The sequence below is a fragment of the Eptesicus fuscus genome, chromosome 3 (assembly GCF_027574615.1).
Source record: "Eptesicus fuscus isolate TK198812 chromosome 3, DD_ASM_mEF_20220401, whole genome shotgun sequence".
Lineage (NCBI taxonomy): Eukaryota > Metazoa > Chordata > Mammalia > Chiroptera > Vespertilionidae > Eptesicus > Eptesicus fuscus.
Window position 1 is genome coordinate 85,548,374 of NC_072475.1, and position 25,490 is coordinate 85,573,863.

A 25,490-nucleotide genomic window follows, 5' to 3' on the forward strand; every position below is an offset into this window, starting at 1 on the left:
CCCATACTAGCCACTAAGAAAATGATTCCTAAAATATGGGCCTCCTGGCAGTCTGCTAAGAATCATCCTGTAAACCTGCACATTCCAGGTAAAAAAAAAAATTTCCTGAAAGTGAGAGTCTTGTGAATGGAACTGTTAAATACAAGGGTAATAAATAAGTTATCTACTATCTAGTGTGATATAACTAAATAGAAAACTAAAAGTAAACTCCAAAATCTCTCAGTATTAAAATATTAAATTATCCTAAATAAAAAATTTATAAATAAATAAATATATAAAAAATAAAAACTTCACCAGAGAGTTCCTGCTCTAGGCATAATGACAAATAGAATCAGATATTCAACTCTAACCTTCAATCAACCTTGCTGGTTTAAGGTTTGTAATGTTTGGCCAATAACCCAGGAATCTTACCTACTTCTCCTAAATAGTTCCTCGCCCCAAATGTTTCAATTAAAGTTTACCAAGTGAAGCAGAATTTATCTAAAATAATAATTTAATACCATAAAAATATTAGAGGAATCCACAGGCAGCAAAATCTCAGCCATACGCCGAAGCAATATCTTCACCTATACAGCTCTTAGGGCAATGGAAACTAAAGGGAAAATAAACAAATGGGACTAAATCAAAATTAAAAGCTTCTGTACAGCAAAAGAAACCATCAACAAAACAACAAGAAATCCCACTACATGGGAGAACATATTTGCCAATGTTATCACCGATAAGGGCTTAATCTCCAACATTTACAGGGAACTCATACAACTTAACAGAAGGAAGATAAACAATCCAATAAAAAAAAATGGGCAACAGACCTAAATAGATACTTTTTCGAAAGAAGATATAAGGAAGGCCAAGAGACATATGAAAACATGCTCAAAGTCACTAATCATCTGAGAGATGCAAATCAAAACAACAATGAGGTACCATCTCACACCTGTCAGAATGGCTATCATCAACAAATCAACAAATAACAAGTGCTAGCGAGGATGCAGAGAAAAAGGAACCCTCCCGCACTGCTGGTGGGAATGCAGACTGGTGCAGCCACTGTGGAGAACAGTATGGAGTTTCCTCAAAAAGCTTAAAATGGAACTCCCATTTGACCCAGTGATCCCACTTCTAGGAATATATCTCAAGAAACTAGAAACACCAGTCAGAAAGAATATATGCACCCCTATGTTTAATATGGCCACCTTCCTAGACATGACATTTCTTACAATTTACCATAGCTAAGATTTGGAAACAGCCTAAGTGCCTATCAGCATATGAGTGGATTAGAAAACAGTGGTATATCTATACAATGGAATACTATGCTGCTGTAAAAAAGAAGGAACTCTTACCATTTGCAACAGCATGGATGGAACTGGAGAGCATTATGCTAAGTGAAATAAGCCAGTAAGAGAAAGATAAATATCACATGGTCTCACTCATTTGTGGAATATAATGAACAACGTAAACTGATGAACAAAAACAGATCCAGAGACAGAGAAGCATTGATCAGACTGTTAAACCTCAGAAGGAAGGTAAGGGAGGGAGGGGGTAAGGAGGAGAGATCAACCAAAGGACGTGTATGCATGCATATAAGCCTAACCAATGGACACAGACACCAGGGCATGAGTGGGCGAGGGAACCAATGGAGAGATAAGGACACATATGTAATACCTTAATCAATAAAGAAAAAAAAAAGATATAATAAAAAAATAAATAAAAACATGTCAACACTAAAAAAAATACTACTTTAAACCCTTCATCTAAGTTTTGGCTTTAATAATACTTAACATTGTAGTAACATTTTATATTAATTTAATGTTGTTTAATATGGCCATCTTCCTAGACATAATATGGACATATTCCTAGAAATTTTGGGGATGCCTCACAATTTTAACATAAAGAAAAGTAGCATTTTGCTGAATACCATATTTAAAGTGTCATGAAGCCCAATATCATGTGTGTGTATCACATATACATACATGTGTGTTAGTATATGTTTTGCTCTACTCGACTTGTATTTCTTACAAGAGTTTATCTTTATCTTCTGAAAATCAAGGAATTTGAGCTTAGAGAGCTGAGGAAGACTAGAAAGAGCTCAAGCTGAGCAGCAAGCTCTGCAGAGGCAGCAGGCAGAGTTTCCAAACCAGCAGCAGAGGCTGGAGGTGGAGCTGGTGGGCCTGGAGACCTACAGGGTTTTCCTGGAGAAGGAGTTTGAGAGCCTGAACATGGTGCTGAGCTTGCAAGTAATAGACACGGCACTGACAGGGGTATTTCTACTAGAATTTTACTCACACCACCAGTGTTGACAAACCAAAAAAAGATGCTTCAAGAAGCTGAATAAGCACTGGAAAGTCAACACTCACATCAAGCACTTATTCAACGTCTGTGATGTGTGGATGTTGAAAGAAGGTTCTGTAACTACTTCTGTAGTCTTGATTATAATGTCCCGTGGAACTTGCTTCTCCCACGAACAAATGCACAACTAACAGAGTTGATATTCTAGGTTGAAAAACAGACCAAACTCATGAAATGGAAAACAATAATGTATGTAACATTCTAAATTGAGTGATTCAGGGTGAGAATAGTGAAGACTTGAAATGTCAGGAAATACTGCATAGAAAATGCAAGTGATATTCCAGTGGGCATGATACACAGAAGAGAAGATCTCCCATCAGGGCACATGACATGAGAACAGAACACTAAAGGCTGGTGCACATGGAGATTTCATTGCCTCAAGTGATAATATTTAAAACCAAATACTAGTGGGGCAATAATGCAACTTCTTGGTGAATTTCAGACATTCCAAAGCAATCATGTCAGGAATGTTGGGGTATCACTTTGAAACCAGAAAAGGCAAGTTACTTTAAAAATCCTTGTTCAACAGAGATATGGGACAAAAACAGGAGAGAAAAAGTTAGATACTTTAGAGGTGTTACTCATTTTGCTTAAGTAGATCTTTGAGTCTGATGCAAAGAAAAGGGCCATCCATCTCCAAATCATTATCTATCTTGTTGAAAATTCCAGGTTTCATCGCCAAACCAAAATTATGCAAATTTTGTTTATATCTCTTTTGCTTTGTTACATGAGCACGAACAAATCACAAACACCGCAAGACAATCAGACAGTTACTCCAGGGCTAGTGGGAGCTGAAGACATGCACAGCCCTCTCAGTCCTGTCTGGGCAGCGTGCAGGGGAGCAGAGTGACTCCCCTAAAAGGAACAGCAGAGTTCTATCAGCCCACTTCCTTAAAGCATCTTTGCCACACTGTTAAGGGACTTGATTTTGCACAAAAGAGATGATATTCAACAGATAGAGCAAGGCAGCCTTGGGGTTTGAAGGTACATTAGGTTGAAATCTCAGAAATTGCTTGGCTTCTACCACTGAGTGGTTTCTGAGGCCGGGCAGAGGTTAAGCATCAACTTCTTGTTGCAGAATAATACATCTGCCCTGGGGTACGAGGCAGGTTATCATCTGTGAAATCTGTTCCAGTCCCCTAAAATGGGGCTGCTATTTAGAAAGCACTCTTGCCAGAAATGTGCTCTACCACATGGACTAAAACACAGTTTTTATTGGCAGGCTAACCAGGGCAGGCTTCATGTCCTTCAGTGTGGTTTATGCAATCACTGCCCAAGAATCACTTGTGGATGAATGGCTGTCATTTACATGATCTCCTGTCTGTTTTTGCATGCTTACCCTGCCTTTCGCCCTCACCTAGTTCCCTGCTCACTGATTCCACATACACTGAATCTAAAGCACCCATAGTGTCTAGAAAAACCTATTCAGATTCCTCAATTATTATAATTGATTAACACTGATTTTTTTTTAAAGACATAAACATCTAGTGTTTAGAGATACCTACCTGAAAGACTGAGAGAATGATTGAAAGGGTGTTCCTCCAGATTCTAGGACAACAAATGAAGACAGCTAGCATTTAGAGCATCTACATCAATTTAATGAAATTCTGCTACAGTTGGTAGCAGTGTTTCTGCTAAAGTGGAAGGTGACACTGTACTGTGCAGGAAGGAGAACTAGACTGGGAATAACAAGAACTGATGCAGAGTCCCAACTTTGCTGTGCAAAGTTACATTAAACTCTTGTTGCCATTTGAGATTTGTCTACAAAATGAGATTATCTGTCTCACCACATATCTCCCAGAAATGTTAATAAGATCAAAATAAAATTGTAAGGATCAAGTATTTTGCAAAATTCAAGTAAAGATATATAGATAGATGATGATGATAAAGAAGATAGGTGATATATAGATAGATGATGATGATGATGGATAGATAGATAGATAGACAGATAGTATTAAAGTTCTAGAGAACCGATCAACATCCATTCAATTGAAATTCACAGATTTTAATTCTAATGCTATGTTTTATTCATTTCATTAAAATATATCAAAACCTTACCACGTGCTACATTCTAAGAGGAAGTTTCTGACTCATAAAGCATTGAGTATTCCGTCTAACCTTTTTTTTTTTTTTTTAACTTTTCAAGTGTTTGGGCCTAAATCCTGCATCGATGCAGGAAGTGCCTAGCAAAATACCTTGCACATTAGTAGGAGCTCAATATATCTTTTTTTGAGCCCATAATTTTGCTGCCTATCATGCATCAGACTGTCCATTAGGCAATCGATGATTATCAATAGGGTTGTCTGAGCAGTAAATAAAGTAAAGGCTGTTCTGCTGGAGGCCCTCTGCAACCTGCTGCACTGAGTTCCCGCTGGGTTTTATACAGAGGGGAAATTCGCTGACGGCACATGCGTACAGACTGGTCATACTTTCACACCCACAGTGCACGTGAATTGCCTAGTCATCGGCACATGACTCATGGATAATGTAGCAAGAAGGTGCAGGTGTCAGAAACAAATTACTCTTGGAAGTGGATAAACAGAGAAACCGGAAGTATCTTTCTCAGTTATGCAGTGGTATCAGGATGATGTGGTTGAGGTAAAAGACATACCTGGGGAGGACCTACTTGAAGGCTCTATAGACTTGAAAGGCCCTCCTCCAGGCCAGGCTGAACATCACCACCCAACAGAGCACGTATCATTTGAGGAAGCAGATGAGTCTTGCAAGCCATGCCCACCACATGCTGCCAGCCTGAAGTCCTCTGGTATCCCTGCTGAAAATACATCATTTGAGTTTAGGCAGTAAAACATGACTTCTACAAGACATGTGTGGCAGAGAACTCAATTCTGCTGAGGCTTAAACCCGCTCCCTAAAAGACTGACTTAGTAAAGGAGATAGTACTCCTTGGATAATAAAAAGTAAACAATAAGACAAAAGAACCTTCATATTATCCAACGTATACATTCATTCATTCATTTATGATGAAATAATTTTGAGTTTAGTCACCCCTGTTAGAGACTGGAGATAGATCAAGCAAGATGTATGATCTCTGACAAAATGGAGCAATGACTATAGCTTATTATTACCAAAATTAATGTTTGGTACATGATTATAGTTCCAAATATACTACACCTGGCATAAGCCTGATAAAATGATATGTCATAAAGGGCAATGCCAAAAGAAAGAGAAGGTAAATAAGGGAAGGTGAATATTTAATCCAGGCTGTATGAATTAAGAGTTACTGAAAATCACTTAATTCTTACCAAATCAATTTCTCACCAAACCAAATGTCTCATGTTTAACATATGACTATCATGTTATGAGAAATAATGTATGTAAAATTCTTGATGCATAGCACCTTGATAAACAACCACTGTTATTATTGAATGTCTGTATTCTACATTGTTTGCACACCTTGCCTTACCACTTCCCCAGCACACATTTACACAAAAATTCACTAGGATGTAAGATTCAAGAGAGCAGATATTTTATCTCTTTTATCTCCTGCTGGAATCCTAGAAAGGGTCTGGGCACATAGCAAGGCCAGAAAAAATATGTTTTAGTCAATGAGAAAGTACAAAATAGGATGCATTGACTCTGTTTTGAAGCTGATAAAGTTGAAGTATTCAGACAAAGCTCATATGAGTCAATGCTAATGCTTTAGAGAATTCCTCTGCATTTACTGCCATGTCCTGAGACTGAAGGATGGCTGGCAAGTACATAAAATATTCCCATTCCAGTTTCTAGTCAGGAAGTATAATGATTCTATTGCCCCCATATTTTATGCTTCCCTTTTCTTCTAATAGCTAAAACTTAAACCTAACTTCTCCATTTTTATAAATTGTTTCAGTCTTCTGCACAAATAGGAGGATATAATTGTGGAAGCACAAATAGTGCACCACTTCTCAAGGCACTGGCTCTATCAACTTACAGTATTCTTGAGTAACTGACAGGAAGTCATTGTTTTCAAATATTTCAAAGAAACAGAGCTGAAGAAGAAAATAACATTTAAAACCATCTTTCCCAATTGAACCAGACAAAATTCACTATATTTTAACAATATGTATTCTTTCATATGTTCTTGAAATTTGAACAGTGCTGCCTTTGTTATAACTCATTGTCTATCCATTTTATCAGATGTTTGATAATAATCAGCCCATTTGACCCTTTTGCTCATTAAAACATAACATTACTTTTGAACTGTTTAAATCTTTAATACTGGTTACACCTCATTTATTCAACAGGGCTAGAATTTATTGAAGTAATGGAATGGCCCTGAGACCCTATGGAGGGGTAATTGTTAAAAGGGCAATTTTTTCCTACTAGAGTGAGCAATATAACATAGGATGCCAGAAACACTTAGAAAATGGTAGAGACAGCACAAGATTAAAAGCCATAATGAAAGAATGTGATAATAAGTGTTATAGGCATCAGAGAATGGAGAGATCAGGGGGTTGGGATGATCAGAAAGTTTAACAATGGAGGGGGATGTTTAATAGGAGTCCTGTTAGATCTTAGACCCTCCTATTCTCCACATTCATTTTCTAATCATTACCCACAGTAGGGAGCATGGTACATTTAGAGAACAGTAAGGAACCCTGCTGGCAGATTGTTCAAAAGCAGCCCTACAGGCACTCCCATCCCACTAAGGACCCATCAGGCAGACACACTACACAGTAACTCTTCGTTACCTAGCTACAGACTTAGGTACACTTCTCTCAAAGTGAGATTCTGACAAAGAGTAGGGGTCACTGTGTGAGAGTATTGTTCTTCACTTAGCACCATTTCACAGAGAATCTACATAGATTAATAACTTTAATGGGAAATATTTTACTATTTCAGCTTGTCTGTTTCGATGTACCAAAATAAGAAATAATTTTAATGAATAAGTTTATAAACAAAAATAAAGTGAAGAATTATTTAACAGAGTTGATATTCCTGCAACAGCCTAATACTTCCCACAGATAGGTTAATAATGTCTACACACCTGGGAAGATCCATGGACCAGGTTCTACAGGCTAACCGAAGAGAAGGCTTTTACCATCAGTCATTGTTAGGAAAAGGCACTATTCATTTCTTTGCAGGATTTGCTCATGCAGACATTGTCAGATATTAATATGTGTAATGAACTATATAAACTACAGAACTCATAATATCACTTACTGTTAAGAGTGGTTCCCTCAAAACATCCTCTTTTAATATCTCCACTAGTTGATAGTATGCCACAATCAAAACTAACATCAGCAGTCAGTGCTAATCTCATGTTTTCTACTAAAACTAGAAAGCCTTGTGTTTGTTTGTTTGAAATAGAAACTATCAGAATTCAACTGTATAATATTTGATGTGGTAATTTGTAAGTTATATATATCAGCAAAAAAAATTTCTAGTGACTAGAAATGAAATCATATTTTGCATATTGCAAAATGATGTGCACAGGTAATATGTGCAGAGAGAGAAATTCTGAAATGGGTTCTTTAAAAAGGAAAAAGCAATTGTGATAGAAAGAAATATAATTAGCTGAGTATCTGACTTTAACTAAGGATCTGGCTAGCTCTAGAATTATCTCTAGATGTAGACTGGAGTCCCATCATTATGATATTTATTTCACCTACAGTCAACAGAAAAATAAAAGAGGAGGGAGTTGGGAAGTCTAACCTCAAAGCAAGAATCATGAGTCTTATATGCTAATCCATTGCCACTTAATTCTAGCAAATGCCTACATCATATTTTTCAAAAATTGGTTGTGGCTCATTTTCCAAAATCCCTAAATCTCCATTAGGATTCTGCTTTGTTTTTTCCCCAACCCACTTTCGTCTTTTCTTCCCTCACTTTCTTATGCTATTCTCCATTTGCTCTCTTTCACTCTGTTGCGTATCCCAAGGATGTATAAGCAAAATGCCATGCCTTTCTAAGAGTTCACTCATAGCACTTGAATCACATAGTCCCCTCAGTCTCTGATTCCATCTCCTGCAATTTCATGATAATGTATGGATTGGAGCTCTGGGGCCTTAAGAAAATTTAAGTAGGAAGGGATTGGCTTGTATATACCACAGTCCCTTTTCTGCCTTCTGTCTGTGCTGAGCAGATTCCTCTATTCTCAAACTCCTTGTTTCTCTTATGTCTTTTCTACCCTTCCTGCGGCAAAAAGTTTCTCCTAGGAGAACATCAGTTATCATTTATTTACACCTCTATCTGAGTTTAATTCAGAAACATACCTATCTCAGGATAATAATAACCAAAGTTAATCTCTAATGATAGTTGAAAGGGTTAACATACAGGTAAGGAATCTAAATGACAAGCAGTAAAAAATATCTTTTTGAGGACTTCTTTCAGAAACTGCATGTTCTATCCACCCTGGTGAAAGATATTATGAAACTCGCACAATCCTCTCTCTCTCTCTCCCTTTTTCTATCCTCTGCATCAGAATTGCAGACAGCTTCCTTCCTCACTGAGTTTTCAGTTACATGTGTCTATTCACAACTGACATTTGTCTGTCAAGCAAGTGTTGAACTCCTGGGAGGCACATCCAAGGGTTGGGAAGAAATCTATTCCAAAGGGATCATGCTCTTTATTAATGTCAATCAGTCAACGTCTGAACATCACCCCTCACAGCGATGATACAGATTCTCTACAGGACATGTACTTACAATGTCTTGCTATGTCAGATTTTCAATCACTTAAAAAAAGGAAGAAAAAAGAAAAAGAAAAACAAGGAATAAAATGTCATAAGTACCCACATCCTCATAAGCATTTCTTTTAGTACCTAATTATTTGGATCCTACATGGTGCCCACTGGGGGGAAAATGTCAAATTTATAGAATGCACATTTGTGAGAAATTTTGTATGCTTTTAAACTTGAAATACAGATGTGTCACTTTTAAAGTGATTTTCCTGTGTAGTAGTGAATGAAATGGAAAAGCAAAGTAGGAGCATAGATAAAAATTATGAAGCAGGAGTATCTTCTAAAGAAATAATTAGTCTCCTTGTTCAAGTATCATCTGTACTCTAGGCTTCCAGAAGTCAAATCCATAGTATTATTCATTTCCATTTCACTAAACACATGTCACCTATACAAAGAAGGTGTTTAATAAAAATTTCTTTAAAAATGTTATTTTAATGGAGACATGCCTCTGAATCAGACAGGGCAATCCATTGAATCTCAAATTCTGTCTTCAACCGTGATCACAGATAATTTACAGGCAAGTAATCTTGGTTTATTACAACAGTCTCAAAATATTTAAATGGCATAATAAGCATTCCAGGCTTACACTTTAATGGCCCATTTTGGCTCAATTATCCATGCAGTTATCAAAACATTTCTTGATACTTTATGTTCAGAGCTATAGATTATTCTATTTACTGAAAATACTTTCACAACTCATGTAAATCTTGGAGATAATTTAGATAATACACATTTCAAAATTACATAAGTTCCTTCATAAAATTTTCTAGTACATATATTTAATATATATTCATAACCATTCAGCATATATTGAGTTCAAAAACTATCTTTGCCATCATAGAATTTTTACAGTTTATAAATTGGTTTGTATTCTATGATGAGAAAGATAAATATCAAAGCTACCAATTTTTATAGTCATAATCAAATAATTTTAGAAATACTGAATAAACCTACATAAGAATTTATTAAACTTTTTAATAATTTAATTATTGGAAATAAACATTTACTTGATCTACATTAGTTATTCAAATCATGCAAACTTGCAAAATACTTAAATGCCATTTAATTATAAATAATGTCTAACTCTTAAACTACTAGAAATATACAGAGAATCATCCCATAAAGTGCATAAAGAGAATATAGCTCTGTCTTATTGAGAGGTTGTGTGTGTTTTTCTGGGTAAATATAATAAAGTTTCCATTCCAGGCTTTTTTCCCCCATATATCCAGTTATTTGTTCAATAAATAAATACTGAGCACTTATTTTGTACTTGGCTGACTGGGGAACACCATTACTTTTCTCAAGGTAATCATCTAGTATGAAGGAAGACATACACATGAAGACCAGACAGCAATAAAATGATGTAAGACACCGTGTGATAAGTGTCCTGAGACAGCTTACAAAAGCTGTTGACATTTCTAAGGCTGGGAAGCTACTTCTATCCAGGGAAATTAGAAAAGGGTTCTTAAACCAAGATTGGCATGCAGGCTAAGTAGGATTTCAAGAGCAATGAGGAGTAGTTAAGCTCAGGGAATGAAAATGCAGAGGCCTAGAGGTGGGAAAATATATGTATGAAAATAGTGAAAGATAAGACGAGGTAAGAAAATTAGAGCCTGATCCCTGGAGAGCCTTAAGGTATGTTTTTGACTATATTTTTTTTATTTGAAATGAAATATAAACCTTTCAAACAAGTAAGTGGAGCACTGGGAGATGCGTGCCTTCAGGAGAAGCAGAACCACTGCTGCATAGGGAACAATTCTTCCCCAGGAAGCCTGGAAGTTCAAGTCTAGGGTAGATTCCTGGATCTACCATGTGCCAAACACACTAGGTACTGGGAAGACAATGCTTATATTCTAATGATGGAGAAAGACAGAAAATAAGCAGATAAATATAAGTAAACAAATTAAACAAGAGATTAGGATCAATATTCACATTTTAAGTTAAAAAAATTATATGAAGCTTGTAGCTCAGTGTTTGGCATAGAATCAACACATTGCTACAATAAAGTTATACACTGATCTTAGTTACAAACAATCTCTCCCTTTCCTTAAAGTTAGTCGTTTCATTACTCAGATCCAGAAAAGCAAGTCTTTGAAATACTGTGTAATTCTGGAACATGAAGATGGCACCCAAATAAACATTTGGTTCTGCTTTTCCTGTCAAATAAAAAACTGAATGATCTTTTTGTCATCAAACAGAGGAAGCAACCAGCTGATTTTACTAATCCTCCAACCTTACACAAAACACCTCAGGGGACAGATCACAGTATTATCTGCCTTTCTTTGATATGAAAAGAGTAATTGCCAGAAAGTCAAGTTTCTAGTGTGAACTGAAGACTTTTCCAAACAACTAATTGTTGTTTTTTACAAATATTGTTAATTATTCATTACAAATATTGCCACATTTTTCTCAAATATTTCATTTTCTCCTAAGCCTGTTGACAGCTCTCATCTGCCGTTTGCATGGTCTCTTCTGTTCCCAAGTGGGACTACAACGTGCTCAGAGGCAAAACTTCGGGACCAAGAAGCACCTGCCATGCTTCTGGGTGAGGAATAGACAGAGGAGGCCTGGCAATGCTCTCGCTGTTCCGGGCTGCTGTGGGCAGATGTGGCTGTGCTTTTTCACAGCAGGACACGGAAGTCTATTATAATTTGTGTGGTCTTGATAATGTTTTCTAGGGATTCAGGGAGAGCATTAGCTATGGTAAAGTGCTGTTTTTATTGAGCTTTTATTTTTATTGAGCTCCACTTTGATAAAAACCAAATATAAACTTAATGTAATGGCTAAAAACATTTGAAGCTATTTCTCCACAGGTAGACTATTAGGTAAGACTTTAGAAAGACAAAAAAAAAAAAAAGAATGAAGTAATGCTATCAAAAGATCAGCATATTAGTGGTTCTCGAACTTCAACTTGCACAATAATCACCCAGAGATACTAATGCTCAAGGAAGGAGTTGCCCGGTCACCTGTATTTTAACAATTACCCCACAAATTTAGTGATCATCTCACAACTCCTAATTTAGAAGGCCTCCAAAACATATTCTGAGCTCCTAAAATATTCATAGGGGAAAAACAATTTAGAAAATTTTAGGAAAAACATAATGATGCTTATTTCAAATTGGTAAATAATATAAATTATAAAATGAAAGCATTTTATTTAACACATACATTTTTACATTGGGAACAAAGAATTAGAATAGAACAAAAAATTAAATATTTTTATTGTTATCATTAACAACAATATGTTATATTTTTCTGTACTCCAAAATTTTGTTAGTGCAGAAAATAATTAATATTTGAAGATGATAAAAGAGGATGCCTGTATGACTGGATGAAGGGAACAAACACATTTTGATGGATAGATGGAGAAATAAATGGACAGATAAGGAACAATAGATAGAAAAAAGGAATGTGTTAATGGACAGAAAGACATAGGGGGCTTGATGGATTAGCAATTATAGGCATGATTCTTAAAAAAAAAAAAAATAGAAGTTTAAAGCTTTGACTTATACTTGTCCATATCCTATTTTATTTTAAACTAGAGGCCCAATGCATGAATCCCCTGGCCTGTGGGGATCAGGCCAAAACCGGCTCTCCGACATCCCCCAGGGGGTCCCAGATTATGAGAGGGTGCAGGCCAGGCCAAGGGACCTCACCCATGCATGATTGGGGCTGGGGAGGGACCGCGGGAGGGCTCCAGAGCATGTCAAGCCTGTCTCACCAGTTCCTATCAGGGCCGATCTGGGTCGGCCAGCCGGGAAGAGACAGAGGAGGGCTCCAGGGCATGTACGACTCAACTCACCCAGTCCCGATAGGGGTCCAGTAGCATGCTAACCTGCCAGTTGGAGCATCTGCCCCTGCTGGTCAGTGTGTGTCATAGTGACTGGTAAAATGGTCAAATGGTGGGACACTTAGCATATTAGGCTTTTATTATATAGGACTAGTGGCCTGGTGCACAAAATTCATGCATGGGGGGTGTCCTTCAGCCCGGCCTGCACTCTGTCCAATCTGGGACCCCTCGAGAGATGTCCGAACTGCCAGTTTAGGCCTGATTCCTGTGTGATTCCGAGACCACTGGCTCTTAACTGCTCACCTGCCTGCCTGCCTGATTGCCCCTAACCACTCTGCTGCTGGCCTGCTAGCCCCCAACCGCACCCCCCACCAGCCTTCTTGCCCCCAACTGCCCCCCCTTGCTGGCCTGATCACCCCCAACTGCCCCCCTGCCAGCCTGCTCTCCCCCAATTGCACCCCCCTGCCAGCCTGCTCACCCCGAACTGGCCCCCCCTGCTGGCCTGATCTCCCCAAATTGCCCTCCCCTCCTGGCCTGATTGCCTCTAACCACCTCTGCCTCAGCCCCGCCATCATGGCTTTGTCCAGAAGGACGTCTGGAAGGTCTCCCGGTCTAATTTGCATATTACCCTTTTATTAGTATAGGTTACAACAAGAGATGGAAGACTTGATCTTCAAAGGCTACATAATCTGTGGAGGAGTCATAAACAGATATTCCTCCAGACAAAGATGTAGAAACTAATCTGATACCACTTAATAAGAGAGTATAGGATGCCAGAAAAGTGAAGGCATACAGAGAAGAGTTTTAACCGCCTGGCAGAGCACCCGCGACTGGTACGTTTGAGACGAATTTTCCATTTTGACTTTCTAGTGAAGTGTAACTTTCTGATTTGGCTCATATTTTTGGAGATGGTTAAGGGCCATTGTCTTATTTTCACTTACATTTTATCAACCATTAGGGAAATTGCCATAATAATAAACAATAATTTCCTGTCATCTTTGGCTCTATCATTCATTAAATATGTGAACATCAGAGAAACACTTCACTTTCTAGAACTGTAGCTTCATCTTTAAATTAAGGGCTAGAAGATGTCAGGTAATTTTTGTGATTTTAAGGGAACTGAGCCTCAGGAGTAATCAAAAAATTGCACAAGCATTCCAGGTGACTGGAAGGTTACAGGTTGGTAAAGAGTAAGATAGGTGTCTTTTCAGTCTATTTTGACCCTCGAATTATGTCTTAGCCTTCTCTGGCAGGAGATTAGCTGTGCTTAGAAATGTAAGCAACTCAGTTTACACATTTCCACATGAAGCTTCAGCTAGCCAGAAATCAAAGAGGATTTTTCATCCAATTTACAATCATCCTGGAAAGTTTAAATATACTTAGAAACATTTATACACAACTTCTGATCTCCTTTAGTTCTATCAGGCTGATGAAGAAGGTGAAGCTAAGGTCTAGGTCAGGTCACAGAGAATGTGACTCACTAAATTCCCAGACCAAACCAAGAGATTTGTGGATTAGGGAGAATTTTCAGAAAAATCACAGCTATTTCTAAGATATTTATTTGGAGGCTTCAAAGTTGCTTAGTTACAATGAACAACTGACTGGTTTCCACTGATGGTTAATTTTATGTATCAACCTGAATGGTCTATGGAGTGCCCGGGTTAAAAATTATTTCTTTGTGTGGCCATGAGGCTGTTTCCAGATGAGACTGGCATTTGACTCAGTGACGTAGCTTGCCCTCCCCAATGTGGGTGGGAGTTATCTAATCCACTGAGAGCCTGACTAGAACAGAGGGCAGAGGAAGGAAGAATTCACCCCTATTGCTTCCTGCCTGCCCATTGAACCTGGATGTCAGTATTCGGCCCTTGGACAGAGATTTATACCATTGGCTCCCCTGGTTCTCAGGCCTTCAGACTTGGGGACTGAAATTATGCCACTGGCTTTCCTGAGTCTCCAGCTTGAAGACAATATATCATGAAACTCTTTAGCCTCCCTAATTACATGAGCCAATTCCTCGTAATAAGCAAACAAACAAGTAACCTATTAGTTCTGTTTCTCTGGAGAACCCTGACTAATACAGGGTTATCCACACTTACATCTTCTTAGATTTCCCATCTCCCCTGTCTATGTGGCAAATTCACACACATACTTGAAGGCTCAACTTGATCTTTAACTTCTCACTGAACTGTGGGGAAAGAAATCGGTCATTCTATTTGCTATGTTCTCACTGTACTTTACATACCTTCACCATAGTACTTATTATATTTCACTCTAGCTATTAATTTAAATATCCCATCTCCCCACCTACAGCACATACCTTGAGAGACAGAAGAAAAAGAGAAGCAAGGCAAGGATAAGAGGGGAAAAAGGACACTGTCAGCAGCATCCCAAGATAGCATAAAGTTTGCTTCAGTTGTAAATATTAAAAAGACTGAGAGAGAGTACATTTAACTTGTTGAAACAAGCAAGACACCACTCAAGACTGACTATCTAATAAATACTTTTATGGTGTTGATATGAACCAAAACACTTCCCACCCTTTTCTTCGTGTGCTGTGAACACAAGAAATACAAAAAAAAAAAAAAAAGGATAAAAAATGTCTCAGTTTACAGAGCTAATAAAGAAAATTTCTAGGATTCAAACTCACACCTAAGAGCTACAAAATTTATCAAGCCATGCCAAACTCACCTTCATTTTGTATTCACATAAAATGAACCCTTGGTTGCATTTTATTAGCATTTCCTTCATTTAGCATTGCCTACATATAACATCATAACCTTTAAGCCTGCTGGAAAATGTAATAAAGAAGAAAAGTTTTATCACATTTTAAATATTAAAAAGGAAAAAAATTACTCTGATTTTTGATAAGTGATGAATATGCTGTAAGCCAAAGTCCTGCCACAGGATTAGAAATTGATTTAATCTTTCAAAATATCTGACCTTCCATTAACTCCTAAAGTAAGCCAAAAATTAAATAGAAATGCCATAACACATCAAAATGTGTTATAAAAACTGGGCCAATATGGTACATTGGAAAAATTCCTACTTGTGTAGAAACCCAAAATATTAGCATATGTATTTTTCAATTTTATCTTTAGTCTTGTTTATTCAAGGCTTTTATTCATATTTTCATTCCCACTCTATTCAAAGCATGCTGGCCTTACTTCTGTCCCTTGAGTATAACAAGCTCATTCCCACTTTGGCCTTTGTGTTTGTTTCACGTGCTTGTATTCTTCCCCAAAAAATTTGTATGTCTGATTCCTTTTCATCCATCCTGTCTCAACATAAATGTCACATCCCATCTTCAATATCACTTCCTCAGAGATCAACTGAACATCTTAGCCACAGGAGCACCATTCTCCACCCCTCCAAACTCTATAAGCATATAGAATTAAATTATTCAATTATCTTTGTATTTATATTCTTCTTCCTGACACTAACAAGCAAGCTTCCTAAGGGCTATTTTTTTTTCTTTGTGACCAGGACCTAGAACTGTGGTAGGCAATTAGACAGACATGAGCAGAGCAAGAATGATGAGCCAGGTACAGAAGGTAACCAGGGTGGGGAACTCCAGGTGCCTAGCAATGGACAATTGCAGGGTGGGACCTCATCCCTAGGGTGACCTTTCCTCCACAAGCATATCCCTAGTCATGAGGCTTGGAACCCTGACCTTTTCTCCCTGGAGATAACATCTAGGCCTCAGTTGTATTTCAGCTCCAGGTCCAGAGAAGTAACAAAACCAGTCATTGCTGACCTCAGGACCAGCTGCATTGACTAATGACTCCCTGCCCTGGTGCCAGCCAATCAATCAGTGGAGACCACAACCCTGAAAGGACACACCTGCTCAATATTCTATTAAGATCTTCCACTTGAACCTCCCCTAAAATTTCAGCCCTTAAAACCCTTAGGATAGAGGACCCAGTGTGCTCTCCCTCCTGGGAGCACCATGCACCTTGTGCCTTTCCCTTTCCCTTGCCCCTTCCCCTCTCCCCAGGTGCTTTACCATTAGCTTCCTCACTCCCAAGCTCAAACAGCCCTTCCTTTACCTCTATAACTTGTTTCCTAAGCCCATTTTTTCTAGAGATTACTTTTTCTATCTCTGTGATTTACCAAATAATTTTTTTTCTTATAGTTTGGGTCTTGACTCTGAATTCTTTGCTAGCCAGAACTCAAGTACCAAGGTTGCTGAACCCAGGTCCAGTCTTACCCCAGAGGTCTAGTACCTGGTGCCATTCCCACTGTCCACAGCAGAACCATGCATGACACTTATTTCTGAAGTGACCTATTGACAGAATATCAAAGTCATCATTTTGGAGATGGTTCATTTTTTGCTGTTTTATGATAACTAAGGGACCTGAAAGTCTTAAAACATATTGAAGGTGGTTTCTTGTTATCTTTACTTTGAAAATTTATAATAAACCAAACTAAAAGCAGTTTCTTAGATAGATAGATAGATAGATAGATAGATAGATAGATAGATAGATAGATAGATAGATAGATCTTAGAAAATAAATACTCAAGTGTAAAAGCCTGTTAGTAACTCAAAATATTAGTAGATCAGTTTTCATCTTCTGTCTTTTGCTACACCATAAGAACCAAAAGCATGGTGGATGTTCATAAATCAAACAAGAGCAGCAAATGAAAAAAAGGAGAGAAACAATACAAAAACTGGGTCAGGTTTAGCCCAATGAAGCCAGGATCTTGACTGAAGCAATCAAGGCAAAAACTAAAATCAGCAACATAAGATATACAGTTCCAGTTTATCAAATTAAGATCAGATACATAGAGGTGAGAATCAAACCCATCACACCCAAGTCCTGAAATGCAGACACACCCATGAGCAAAATGGGGAGAGGCACGTGGATGATTTCATTAGGTAGGGTGTCTGCTATAACCTGAAGCAACCTCACCGTTTTGTTTAGGCCAGTTTCCCTATTGGCAGTAGCTACTGTCTTCCCTTATTGCCTTGCTACCTCTTCCCTATCCATTCTCTGCCTATTTTAGTTCTTCATTTCCAGCTCAAGTACAATGTATGATATTAAGCCTTTCCAATAACTCCAACCCCTAAAATTCTCTGCTTTTTCTAAATATCTATTGTTATATCTACAGTCAGTACCATCGTGTTTGCCATTTGGTTATTTCCTAAATAAGAAGCTCCCTGGATTTTTCCCTGGAAAGCTTCTTAGGACAGAGGCTGTTTCTTTCATTTATCTTCCTGTAGAGACATAGTGAAAAAAATGTTTATTGGAGAGTTCCACCTACATTTCCTGTAGCTAAATGTATTCCTGCTATCCATAATTATGCACAAATATCATGGAACTCTTTTACTGCATTTGGAAATGCCAAGGACAGATGGGTTCAAGGTAATCACTTCAAACTCAAGTAGATGAAACCTACCAAAAGACTGCTAACTCTGCAAGAGCTTCACACACTAGAAGTAAGAGAAGTGACGTTGTAAAGAAAAAGAAAAACATAGCTCACAGTTGTTAGACAACTTTTTTTAAAAGTGTCTTTAGGCCCTGGACAGGTAGCTATGTTGGTTAGCGCATCATCCCAATAGTCTAAGGTTTGGGGTTTGATTCTTGGTCAGAGCACATACAAGAATCAACCAATGAATGCATAAATAAGTTGAACAACAAATTTATGTTTCTCTCTCTCTCTCTCTCTCTCTCTCTCTCTCTCTCTCTCTTTCTCTCTCTCTCTCTCTCTCTCTCTCTCTCTTCTCTCTCTCTCTCTCTCTCTCTCTCTCTCTCTCTCAAAAACAAAAATCAATAAATGAAAAAAGTATCTAGGAGAGTTCAGTATGAAAGTGAGTAGAAAAGGAAATTCAGTGAAGTTTTTAAATATAGCTCAAATATCTTCTATGATTGGAAACTAGCTATGAAATTAGCATATGGAGAGAAAGTAATTTGTAATATTACAGAGGGCTTTACAGTCTAGTAGGAAAGAACTGCAAAGGAAATAAGATTTTACCATTTTAAAATAGGGTAATTAATTTTATCAATTATCCAGTTTCAGTCCCCAAACCTATTTGCATTTAATGTTTGGCTATTAAAGTGAAGGAGAAATTTTTACAATGCATGGAGTAAAAGTGCAGCAAGTTAGCAAGAGAATGTGAAAACACATTGCTATCATAGCAAGCCATCTACATCTTTCAATAAAGATGATGTATGACTAACCTGGAATCAATATGAATACAGATAAAACTTATTCTTTTCACTGAGTAATTCTATAGCTTATACATACCTCGCCAAACATTTATCATTTGAATGCAGAATATTGTTTTGCCAATGTTCAATGCATAAACAACAAATGCAAACATTGCCTCCCTCACTATTTTTCTCTTATTTCTGCTTTGGCTTTTCCAGGACTAGGATAAATGAATAGTAAAGTCCCACCTCACAGTTCAAGAAACATGGTAAAGGAAGCATAAATCCCCAAGATAGCATTGCTAACAATCTCTAAAAGAAGTAAATGGCCCATGGATCCTTTAAATGTTCCAAGTACAGCAGTTGAATGGATATGAGTCATACATTAAGTGGGATCATTTGGAAGGATGAATGGATCTTTAAGGTGAAAGGGGTTTCTTGTCTAAAGCTGGCAGACAGAGGTATGCAAATAGCCTTGCCTTTTACATTTTGTAATATTAAGATAGTTGTGAATGTGTCACAGCTCATTTCAGTGTGAGCCCTCAGCCATTTACAAAATGAAATCCTCAAAATCAACCCTCTCCTCAAGGGTCATGAAGCAAATTGACTTTGCATTGGTGGTCTCAGTAGAGCCAGAGGGTTGGCAGGTTTCTTTTATTGTTATTTCAATGGCAGAATTGGAGGCAAAAGAGATATAAAACTGAAGTAGTAAATTCTATAGATTACTATAAGGCACTCCAAATGCTTTTTCTTGAACAAAGATGGAGCCAGACCCTCTGCTATCCCACATTCCTTTTTCTTCCTCTTTACATGCAACATATAAGGAATCTCCAAATTGAAACTCATTGTTTATCTACTTCACTATTGTAATTAATGCCCTGCTTCAAAGGCCCAGTTTCTGTGTCCTGAGAGACTATAACAGACACTCAATTGGATTTTCTGTCTCAAGACTTGCTTGTCCTTCTTGAATATCTTCTGCTAAGTATCAACAGAATATTTTTGCCCCCTGATCATGTCATTCTACAGCTCAAAACTCTGTTAGGTTTTCCTTTTGTCTTGTGGAAAGTCCACAGTCCTCAAAATGGCATTTAAAAAGCCCTTAATGCCGAAACCGGTTTGGCTCAGAGGATAGAGCATCAGCCTGCGGACTCAAGGGTCCCGGGTTCGATTCCGGTCAAGGGCATGTACCTTGGTTGCGGGCACATCCCCAGTAGGGGGTGTGCAAGAGGCAGCTGATCGATGTTTCTCTCTCATCGATGTTTCTAACTCTCTATCCCTCTCTGTAAAAAATCAATAAAATATATTTTTAAAAAAAACCCTTAAAATATTAATCCTTGACTATTTACCAAATTCATGTCTACCATTAGTACTCTGTGCTAATCATGTCAAGATTATTGCCATTGCACTAATTTATCCTCATTCTTCTTCCTTTGATTAGCCTCGATTCCACCTTACTTTATACCAACTTATAATTTAGTTAGTCTGAAAAGACTTCCCAGCTCATGCAAAGCTGAGTAAGAAACTCTCCTGTATGACGGGAAGGTACTTTTCCTTTATCATAATGTATTGTTGCTGTATGGAAGAGACGATAGAGCAAGGTCCTGTCTGTCTTATTCATTGTTTTATGCTAAAAACTTTTTTTTCTTTTTTTATTGATTTTTTACAGAGAGGAAGAGAGAAGGACAGAGAGCTAGAAACATCGATGAGAGAGAAACATCGACCAGCTGCCTCCAGCACACCCCCTACCGGGGATGTGCCCGCAACCAAGGTACATGCCCTTGACCGGAATCGAACCTGGGACCCTTCAGTCCGCAGACCGATGCTCTATCCACTGAGCCAAACCAGTTTCGGCTTATGCTAAAAACTTTATAGTGCCTGGATCAATACATTTTGAACGGAATGGGACTAAGGCACGCCAAGATGGGTAAACTCTGATTCTGGAATTTTACGGAGAAAGAAAAAAAGTAATCTCTACAATGATTTTATCTGAAGCATTGGCTCCTACCCATTTTTGAAGCATCTAGGCACAGTTCAAAACATACACTTGTGACATTTTCCTTGGCACCTCAACTCAAAGTAACCTTTTTACCTCTGAACCACAGTAAATGTATTTGATATGGTATTCAGCTTCTCTAGGGTCATCACAAGTCATGTCAGGTCATGTTTGAAACATTTATTTGGTCAACCAAAAGAAGAAAAAAAGTCATCTTGGATTTGTTTTTATCTGAAGACATGACCAATGTGACAAGCCCAACTCTCTCTGACTGGCCTCCCACTCTCTGAAAACAATGTTATGTACTCTAGGGGAATATAAACTTATTTCAGATGTCAGATAATGTTTCTCAATCCTTGCTGCGCACTAAAATTATGAAGAAAGCTCTAAGCCTCTCTCCAGACGTACTGAATTCAAATCCTTAAGTATGGGGTCTACATTTCTGCATTTTCCCAAAAGATCTCCTAGAATTCTGTGAAGGTTACAGCCATTGGATTAGATGAGGGGTCAGTAAACTTAAACTCTAGAGGATCAAATAGGAAATATTTTAGACTTTGTGGAGCATGTGGTCTCTGTCCCAACCACTCAGTCCTACTGTTATAGCTTATTTATAGTCAGACAATACACAAACTAATGGTCATAGCTGTGTTCCAGCAGGAAAAAAATGGGAGGAAGGAGGACATCTGTAATACTTTCAACAATAAAGATAAATTTTTTTAAAGTTCAATTACAAAAACATGCAGTGGATTGGATTTGGCACAAGTCATAGTTTGTGAACCTCTGAATTGGAAAATTTTATATCCTCTCTCCACCTAAATGACTTTATTTATGTTATTTTATTTCCCATTTTATTATTGATAAGGCACATGCCTGTTTCATTTTTTTTAAATTTGTCAAAGATAAGACCAACTAAAATTTGACAGAGAACTTTTAGAATGTGATTCAGAACCCCCATGGACAATATTCTGCTTATTAAATGTATTGATGATTTATAAAAATATGCCAAATTGTCAGAAATGTGATAGCATCTTTCATTCAAAGAAACTGCACACTCTTTATGCTAAGCTAACCCTAATTATTTAATGAGAAATCCTATTAAAAACAATACCCGTGTTCTCGCCTTTACTTATGTATTCCAAATGACAATAATAAAATACAGCTGTTGCCGGGAAGGAAACGGCAATGAAAGCCGAAGCAGAACTGAAACAGCCCATTACCTGCAAAATCATGTCTGAAATCAGGCATCTCAGAAGACTGATTTCAGCAACACCAGTGGACTGCGAACTACATTGTTGTATTACAGCCTGGGTTCATGAAGTTTTATAATGCAGATGGAAAAAAGATAACATGAAATAATGTTGCAGATGGGATATACTAGTACACAAATTCAATTGCCTAAAGGTTGTTACTTTCTATAAGAAATTCGAGATTGGTTTTTAGGAATGAAATTTAATGATATTGCTAAAGATTTGCACAGGTTTCAAAGAGGATAACCCAAGGTAACCAGGATGGGAAATAAGTACTTTGTATAGTTATTTTGATAATAACCAGTTCTTTTTCAACTTTAGAAAACTGTGCAATAAAGCACAATAAGGTCAGATTTGACCTGATTTCTTTCTGTAATGACTGGAACAAAAATTACTCCAATATTACTAATCAAGCCTGGAAGCAATTTGATGTGAGTATTTTGTGAAGACAAGTGACTAGTGAACTGCTTTAAAGGAAACAACCTTAAAACAATGCATACCCAAGTGTGGATTATGACAAATGGAGTATTTCTTATGACAGATTCTGGAGTCTGACCCAGATCTGAGAGATTTTCAAGTGATTTCTTAGTGAACATTGTATTTTAAAATCTGAGAATCATAGCCTTAAGTAGACAGTGTGCTGCTATGCAAAGATACTCAGTCAAAAACAAAAACACCCAATTCTAATCCTTGTTCTGTTATTAACTACCTGAGGGAACTTGGACAAGTCAGCTAACCTTCTAGGTACCTTACCACTCTGAGATATTATGAACACAACCATATGATTTTACAGGAAATAAACAGAACTGTATTTATGAGTGAGTTGTCATTAGTAAGACCTATGAGTGGCTGATGGGAAAACTAAGAAAGAATGAGAGTTAGCTTGCTTCAGGGTCTGATTTATATTTTTCTTTTTTAACTGAAGAGGTTAACCAACCATTTACATCTCTTTCCTTTCAAAATATTGAATATATGTAAACTGGCAAATGTAATCTTATGAAAACTAGAGGCCCAGTGCACGAAAATTCATGCACTCAGGGAGTTCCTCAGCCCAGCCTGCACCCTCTTGCAGCCCGGGACCCCTCCAGGGATGTCCACCTGCGGCTTAGGCCCACTTCCGCTCCCTGAGGAGGGAGCCTAAGCTGCAGTCAGACATCCTTAGCATGGCCAAGGTGGAAGAGGCTTCCACCACCGCCACTGCACTCACAGCCATCAGTTCAGCTTGTGGCTGAGCGAAGTTCACCCTGTGGGAGTGCACTGACCACCACAGGGCAGGCCGCTCCTGCATTGAGCATCTGCCACCTGGTGGTCAATGCGCATCATAGCGACAGGTCATTCCGGGTCGTTCTGCCATTAGGATCAATTTATATGTTACCCTTTTATTATATAGGATGTAGGTTAGCATTTGCAAATGTATGGCACATAGAGGTAAACTACCTTGTAGCTGAATCATGGCATAAAGTGTCATCTAAGAAATGCCAATTTAAAAAACTAAAAATAATTTTAAAGCAAATAACATATTTACTGGTCTCTGAAAAAATTAATATATACCAAATATTTATCAAATGATACTTAGCAACTGCCATGGACACTTTCTCATTTGCAAAGTTTTTTCTCATCAATAACCTGGATTTTTTTATTCAAACAAGTTACAGTAGCAGATCCAACAATAAATAAATACTTCTTCCTTAAAAGGGGGGAGATATAACAATCCCTAATAATTTGAAATCTTCTCTCTCCCATGAGAATATCAGATTTGAGTTCTTACAATGGATTACTGCTGCTTACATTAAATCAGTTCTCCCAGAAAGTTACTTTTATAATTTTAATAAATACACTCAAACCATTATTTCTTTAATTATTAGATTGAGACATTATCCATTTACCATTCCTGAGAATGAAAAAAGGAGGTAGACTGAAATTCTTAAACTTCCTTTGCACAAACCATTGATTTCTGTGTATTTCTACATTTTCAATGCTTATACATTTATATTCAGTTCTTTAAACTAATTCTCACTTTTACTTGGCAATAATTTTGTGTTGAAAGACTCAAAGCTCACTACCCATCTATCTAGATAAAAGGCTAAGCGACCGTCGCAACTGAACGGACAGCCGAACAGGCTGCGTGGAGTGACCAGGCCAGCAGGGGTGTTAGTGAGGGGTGACCAAACGACCGAGCAGGAGGCTGCATGGAGCGACCCAGCCAGCAGGGGGGCACTTGGGGGCCACCGGGCTGGCGGAGAGGGGTGGGGGGCGACAGTTGGGGGTGATCAAGCCGGCAAGCAGAGGCAGTTAGGGGTGATCAGGCCAGCGGGGGGCGGGGGGGCAGTTAGGGGCTACCAGGCCAGCATGGGGGGTAGTGAGGGGTGATCAGGCCGGCAGGCAGGTGTGTGGTTAGGAGCCAGCAGTCCAGGCTTGTGAGAGGGATGTTCGACTGCCCATTTAGGCCCAATCCCAGTGGTCCCAGATTGGAGAGGGTTCAGGCTGGGCTGAGGGGACCCCCCTCCCCATGCATGAATTTCATGCACCGGGCCTCTAGTCTATTTATAATTCACCTGCATAACTGTTAAACTCTTCACTTGGAGTCATTTCTGGATTTCATCATCAAAGTTGCCAGGTATGTTCTTTTAATCAACTGGAATATAGATCTGTCTTGAAATCTACAGTCCTGGTGATATGAAACAATGGGTGAAAGGGAAATCTAATGATAATTAATTGAACTATGAAAAGCCTGAAGGGGATCCAAGAGCAGATAACAAATATCTACCTGAACAGAAAGTCCCCTCCTTCCTACTCCTGCAACTGCTACCGATATAATACGGGTGTGGGCTGGAGGTTGGAGAAGGTCCTCAAGAGAAGACTCAAATGTCTTAAGAAGGGGAAAAAGGAAGAGGACAATGAAATAAAGAAAAGTGAAAACGGGATTAAATTACTTAAAAACAACATTGGATGCTAAAAGGCAGTGAGTCAAAACATCCAAGATTGTGAGGAAAAATTATTTTCAATCCAGAATATTCCATCTAGACAACTATTGATCAAGCATGTAGAGAAAATAAAAACATTTTCACATAAATAAGAAGTGTTCCGCCATGGGCAAATGCCCCAGTAGTAAAATAGAAACCATTAAGCAGACCCTTGAATGCTGCCAGCCCCATCTGCAACGTAATGGAGTAAAAGCATCCAGGCCATAGTGTCTATGATCTTGAGGTCTGTCCACTATGTGCAGGCTGCACTGACACAGAACTTTAAACATAATTTGTGCCATAAACACTCTCTCACTTTTATCTCA